General features: G+C 42.8%; 1 protein-coding gene across 4 annotated transcripts in view; it reads right to left on the reverse strand.

The window, feature by feature from the left end:
- Positions 1-5,161, reverse strand: part of LIN54 (lin-54 DREAM MuvB core complex component) — an 86,814-nt gene extending 81,653 nt beyond the window's left edge. For 2 of the 4 annotated variants that reach the window (XM_011941768.1, XM_011941767.1), the window contains exon 1: positions 4,811-5,161. The gene's annotated coding sequence lies outside the window, so the exon portion shown is untranslated. The remainder of the gene's footprint in view (positions 1-4,810) is intronic. The other 2 variants (XM_011941769.1, XM_011941770.1) reach the window with 2 other exon arrangements.
- Between the last annotated feature and the right edge of the window lie 1,368 nt (positions 5,162-6,529).

Here is a 6,529-nt window from a genome sequence, read left to right on the forward strand (position 1 = left end):
AAAAAAAAAAAAAAAAAAAGAAAGAAACTATGTCCTTTGCAGCAACATGGATGTAGCTGGAGGCCATTATCCTAAGCAAATTAACACAGACACAGAAAACCAAATACCACAAATTCTCACTTATAAGTGGGAGCTAAACATTGGGTACTCATGGACATAAAGATGGCAACAATGGAAACTGAGGACTACTGGGGATGTAGGGAGGGGGTCAAGGGTTGAAAAACTAACTATTGGCCGGGCACAGTGGCTCACACCTGTAATCCCAGCACTTTGGGAGGCTGAGGTGGCTGGATCACGAGGTCAGGAGATCAGGATCATCCCGGCTAACATGGTGAAACCCCATCTCTACTAAAAATACAAAAAATTAATTAGCCAGACGTGATGGCATGCACCTGTAGTCCCAGCTACTCCGGAGGCTGAGGCAGGAGAATAGCTTGGACCTGGGAGGCAGAAGTTACAGTGAGCCAAGATTGCACCACTGCAATTGACAGAGCGAGACTCCATCTCAAAAAAAAAAGAATAAAAGAAAAACTATTGGATACTATGCTCAGCGCCTGGGTGACAGAACCATCCATACTGCAAACCTCAGCATCATGCAATATACCCAGATAACAGAATTGCACATGTACCCCTTGAACCTAAAATAAAAGCTGAAAAAAAAAGGTGAATTCCAAATTAGTCACATACCTTTAAAGTCTATGTTCAAGTATATAGTATTTAAACTTGAGCTTCTGCCGCTCATATTTAAATGTATATGAAGTATCTGCTGCACTACTCCCATTCTATTTAGGTGAGCTTCCTTAACTTTGTAATTTACTTTCCAAAAAGTCTTTGCTACACGATAATTACATGAATTTCACAATGTATTTCAAAGGGTGTGAATTAACAACATAATAAAAAAAGAAATGGGCCAGGCATGATGGCTCACATCCTACCACTTTGGGAGGCTGAGGCTGGTGGATCACCTTAGGTCAGGGGTTCAAGACCAGCCTGGCCAACATGGTGAAACCCCATCTCTAGTAAAAATACAAACAGTAGCTGGGCATGGTGGCGGGTGCCTATAATCCCAACTACTCAAGAGGCTGAGGCAAGAGAATCGCTTGAACCCAGGAAGTGGAGGCTGCAGTGAGCGGAGATCACACCACTACCCTCCAGCCTGGGCAACAGAATGAGACTCCGTCTCAAAAAATAAATACATAAAAATAAATTTAAAAAAAAGATTATATAACTGAGTGAAATAACAAATAAATGCTATTTATTTATTCACATACTCAATGAATAGGGTTATGTACCAAGGGACAGGCATTGTACCCAAGAATGAGAATAACACAGCCTATAAAACTGAACAAATATATAAAAATAAAAAAGGGAACTCTATATTATTCATGCTTATGATTAACATGATGGAAAAAACATGGAGATTCAAAATCAGAAAAGATCTGTTTCCAAATCATGGCTCTCCTAGTTGCTTATCACATAATCCGAGTCAATAATAACATCTCTGAGCTTCAGTTTACTTACAGGGTTACTGTGAAGATAGTTATGAGGTATGCTGTAACTCAAAGTTATTTTCCTGTTTATCTAAATTAGCTTCTCCTTCTGATTTCTCTATGGTTTTACAGCATTCAATAGTCTACCAAATGGCCGGACGTGGTAGCTAACGCCTGTAATTCCAGCACTTTGAGAGGGCGAGGCAGGTAGATCGCCTGAGCTCAGGAGTTTGAGACCAGCCTGGCCAACATGATGAAACCCTGTCTCTACCAAATATACAAAAAATTAGACGAGCGTGGTGGCCCATGCCTGTGGTCCCAGCTACTCATGAGGCTGAGGTGGGTGTATCTCTTGAGCCTGGGAGGCACAGGTTGCAGTGAGCTGAGATCCACTGCACCCTCACCTGGGTGACAGAGTAAGACCCCATCTCATTTTAAAAAAAAAAAAAAAGAAAGAAAAATTATATCAAACACCAGGGCTTACGATTGTATGGTCATTAACATCTCTTCTTTCCATAGAAATATTAATCTGTCATATACTATGCAGACTACACCTTCACCATGACTCTATCCGCCTGTAACCAATCGTGTCTAAATCTCCAAATCCTGAAGCCTACTATGGTGTTTTTACCTCCATCTCCTCTTACCTATAATGCATTCTACATAAAAGCTACATGTACAGGATTTATCTTCTGAAGTATATCTCTGAGGCTGTCATTCTCCTACACTAAGTTACATTTTCTGTAACTCTTAAGGTCTTCTGCAGCCAGGCCCCACTGAACAGATCCTTCCAACTTCACCTCCAGTGATTCTTAAACTGAAAGTTCCCTGAGGTAATGATATTGAGGTTATTTCATCCACTATCCCTAGCATACTATATGACACATAATAGATACCCAATAATAATGTTTGAAAAAGCAGTGAAAATCGGCTGGGCGCGGTGGCTCACGCCTGTAATCCCAGCACTTTGGGAGGCTGAGGCGGGTGGATCATGAGGTGAGGAGATCGAGACCATCCTGGCTAACATGGTGAAACCCCATCTCTACTAAAAATACAAAAAATTAGCAGTCGTGGGCGCCTGTAGTCCCAGCTACTCGGGAGGCTGAGGCAGGAGAATGGCGTGAACCCGGGAGGCGGAGCTTGCAGTGAGCTGAGATCTCGCCACTGCCCTCTAGCCTGGGCAACACAGCAAAACTCTGTCTCGAAATAAAAAAAAAAGAAAAAGTAGTGAAAATCTATAATACTCTTCCCCCCCAAAAATGAACACTAGACTATCTCTGGTGGTATAATTCTTGTTTCATTTCTTTCTAACACACTTTTAATTATTAACACACAACTGTCCTAACCAGGACAATCTGAAAACTGGTCTTTATTTATTTATTTATTTTTTGAGACGGAGTCTCGCTCTGTCGCCCAGGCTGGAGTGCAGTGGCTGGATCTCAGCTCACTGCAAGCTCCGCCTCCCGGGTTTACGCCATTCTCCTGCCTCAGCCTCCGGAGTAGCTGAGACTACAGGCGCCCGCCACCTCGCCCGGCTAGTTTTTTGTATTTTTAGTAGAGACGCGGTTTCACCGTGTTAGCCAGGATGGTCTCGATCTCCTGACCTCGTGATCCGCCCGTCTCGGCCTCCCAAAGTGCTGGGATTACAGGCTTGAGCCACCGCGCCCGGCCTGAAAACTGGTCTTTAAAGACAATCATAAAGAATCACAAAGAGACAATAGCCCTCTGTGATTAAAAGAAAGTCAATGAAAAAGCTTTTTAATCCCCCTATTTTAATTACTTCTAAAATTCTTAGTCTTGCTACTAAGTCAGCAGCTATAAGGCATGGGTTAAATAACTGCAACATAAAAACTGTAATTTTAAAAAGACAAAACCAAATACCTACTGAATAATACAACATCAAATTATTTTCAAAAAATAATCATTATCATTATCATTAAATCTTCTGAGTACCTCTCAGGTATTTGTCCTAAAAAATTTTTTGGGTCTCTTATTCTTCTAGTAAGTGAAAGCCAGACATCCAAACTATACACACCCATTCACACAAAATTTTTCCCCTCTAAGTACACTACAAAATTTGTGATAAATGACACACTATGGCATAGTGTGTTCACATATACTCTCCGTAGACAATTTGAATAAGGAAATAATATCACATATACTCTCTGAAGACAATTTGAATAAGGAAATTTAGGGCTAATCATAAACATTACCCATGGGCATTCCTCAAATACTAATCTCTCTGTTCATTATACACTCAATGTCATTGACTCAAAAAAGCTTGGGGAAAAGCATAGGGTCCAAATTAACAAACAAAAATTTTTTTGTCCAGCCTAAAAATTTGTATCACATGTAACTTTTCTGTAACACTAGTGTTGTGTGCAAGGACACAGACTCCTTAGGGATCTTTCAGCATAACCTAAAACTTACGTGGGTCTTTAGATAACCTAATAAAACAGTGGCTGTTATAGTCAATCAATACAGCTCTCCAAACAAAGGGCTAGGCTAAACACTCTAGCATTTAGAAATAACAGAGGTCTCAATTTATCTTTACCAACTTAATGTACTCACAACAAATGCTTGCGTCACGCCATCACAACTCTCCTTAACAATGAAGGTAAAACTCAGGACCAAAAGAGAGCTCCTAAAGCTGTATTTCATTTGCATTATAAAATCTACCGCAAAATTTTTCATAACTTTACTCTCTGAATTCATGAACTAGAGTGGCGGGGGCAGGAGGGTGGGTATAGAGAAGAACTTCCCTGAAAAGCATGGGTATAAAATATGACTGACAGTATCTCAATTGTTATTTGCCAAATGGCAGGGGCAAACAGGTTACTCTATGGATAACAGAGCATTAAAAAATTTTTTTCTAATTCTTACAAAACTGGTCCCTATTCTATAAAATGTGAACATTCACACCCCAACAAGTTACAGACTAGGATCTAAGACACAGACCTTAAATGCAGAATAAAACGCCAATGCTCTGCCTCCCTAAAGAAACATACAACCCCAAGAACTGCTGAACACCATCAAAGCAACACCCGACAGAGTGGCTGTTTTAAAAATTGTATCAGGAAATCATGCTAAGTGCTAGCGGTTCCTCTAGGCCTCAGCAGCAGCCTTAGGTATAAGAGCAAACTGGAGCCCTCTTAACACTCAAAGAATAATGTTGATGTCATGACGAGGCTACTGATTCTTCGCACTCCGGACAAGTCATTCCTTGATCCACAGCGCAGTTCTTTCCCCACCCACCCCCAGCCCCTCAAATAAAGAGATCTCTAGACAGAGAAGCCCTCGGGTAACCCCTCTTCCTCTACCTCCAGCGGCTGCCGCTTTCTCCTCCCTCGGGCTCCGAGGTGGGGGCTCCAGAAGGTCCTGGGCAATCCCGAGCCCCGGTGGGGCTTGTTTTGCCCGTGCACGAGAGCTCTGGCCAACAGCTTCCTTTCCCAGTTTGTCCAAACTGGAACGCTTCAGGGTACCCGGGGCCCGAGAAGGGAGCCGGGGTGGCGACGTCGCCGCCGCTGCCGCCTCTGGTATGTCAGGGGCCGGGATTGTATTTCGAAAGATCCGCCATTTTCACCTCGTCATCACCATCACAGCTCAGCAGCTTCCCCGACAGCCGGAGCCCGGGCCGCCGCCGCCGCCGCCACCACCAGTAACCTCCCCCTTCCTCCTCCTCCCCTCCCCGCCCGCCCCTCCCGGGAGGCGCACACCCACATATCCGGGGAAGCCTCCCGCCGCCCCGCCAACCTTCAAACGCACAAGGGCCGTGCAAGTGCACACCGGCTACGCCGAGACCTTTCACCCCCGGGCGGAGCAAGGGACCCCGCAGGGACGCCAAAGGAAGTCGCGCCACCTGCGGGGTCCCAAGTCCGGCATATTTTTGTTTGCAAGACCAAAAGCCATGCGGAGGGTGGCATAAGGACAATAAAGAACCCAAACTCTTTTATTTTCAGAGCAGCAACTTGAGAGAGATGGTGGAATGCGTTTTATTCACTGTGGCTATCTCAGGTACTAAAAACACTGTGAAGACCCTTAATGTCATTCACCAACTTTGACATTTTACCCCACCCACGGAACTACTTTGACAGGATGAGCTATTTCCATATGCATGTTCGACCTTTGACACCTTTGTCAATTACAGGCAGCAATCCTCATGCAGGTGAGGTGGTCAAAACACTTCATTTTAAAAAATAAAGTTCTGAGCTGTCTTCCTCTCCAACTTCATTTTATCTGGTCATTTCTGTCCATGAACACAGTGACTTCCAATCTGTCATCGGTTTAAGACGTCAAAGCGCAACTAGATTTAAAATGTATTGAACTAATTGTAGAAACATTCATGAATGATCAATTTCTAAAATATTGAAAATATAACTCTAAGCTAAAATTACTTGCCAAATGTTTTTAGGATCTAAGTCATCAAATTTTAAAAAAAACCCCATCTGCTGCTGATATATTTGTTCAATACAGTGAAAATAAACAGCTTGCTTCAGAACAAGACCTTAGAGTTACCTACTAGGTAAGCAAGAGTTACCAGCTCCTGTCAGCAGTCAGTTGAATAAGTAACCAAAAGAGAACAGAGGTAATTCTTAATCATTTAAAAAATAACAAAACATAAGCTGCAAGGCTTCTTCTGAGACCAGCATTTAAAAAAAAAAAGGAAACTGGCTGCCTTTGTCAATTTCAGAAAGAGTTAACCAACCAAAAACTTAATTCTTTATCATTCAACTACAATATAAGCTCTGGGCAAAGTGAATTTCAAGGCTGCGAACAGGGCCACTCTACTGTCTAAGTTAGTGTAAGAAGATTAAGGTTGAAGTTGAAAAGTCATTTCATTTCCCTACCTTGTTTCAATGGCAACTCCATATAAAAGTCGGTAGATTCAGCCTTCAGCAAGGGCTGTCTACCACCCACCCCAACTGCTGTTTTTATATGCAGACTGCCAGATGCTGAGAGTATAAAGTGTCATCAGTTACTTCATCTTTAAACTTCATTTCCCCACTGACGGCCCCGTCCATCCGCACACTGCTTGGTTG

Source organism: Colobus angolensis, unplaced genomic scaffold, assembly GCF_000951035.1.
Source record: "Colobus angolensis palliatus isolate OR3802 unplaced genomic scaffold, Cang.pa_1.0 Scaffold200, whole genome shotgun sequence".
NCBI lineage: Eukaryota > Metazoa > Chordata > Mammalia > Primates > Cercopithecidae > Colobus > Colobus angolensis.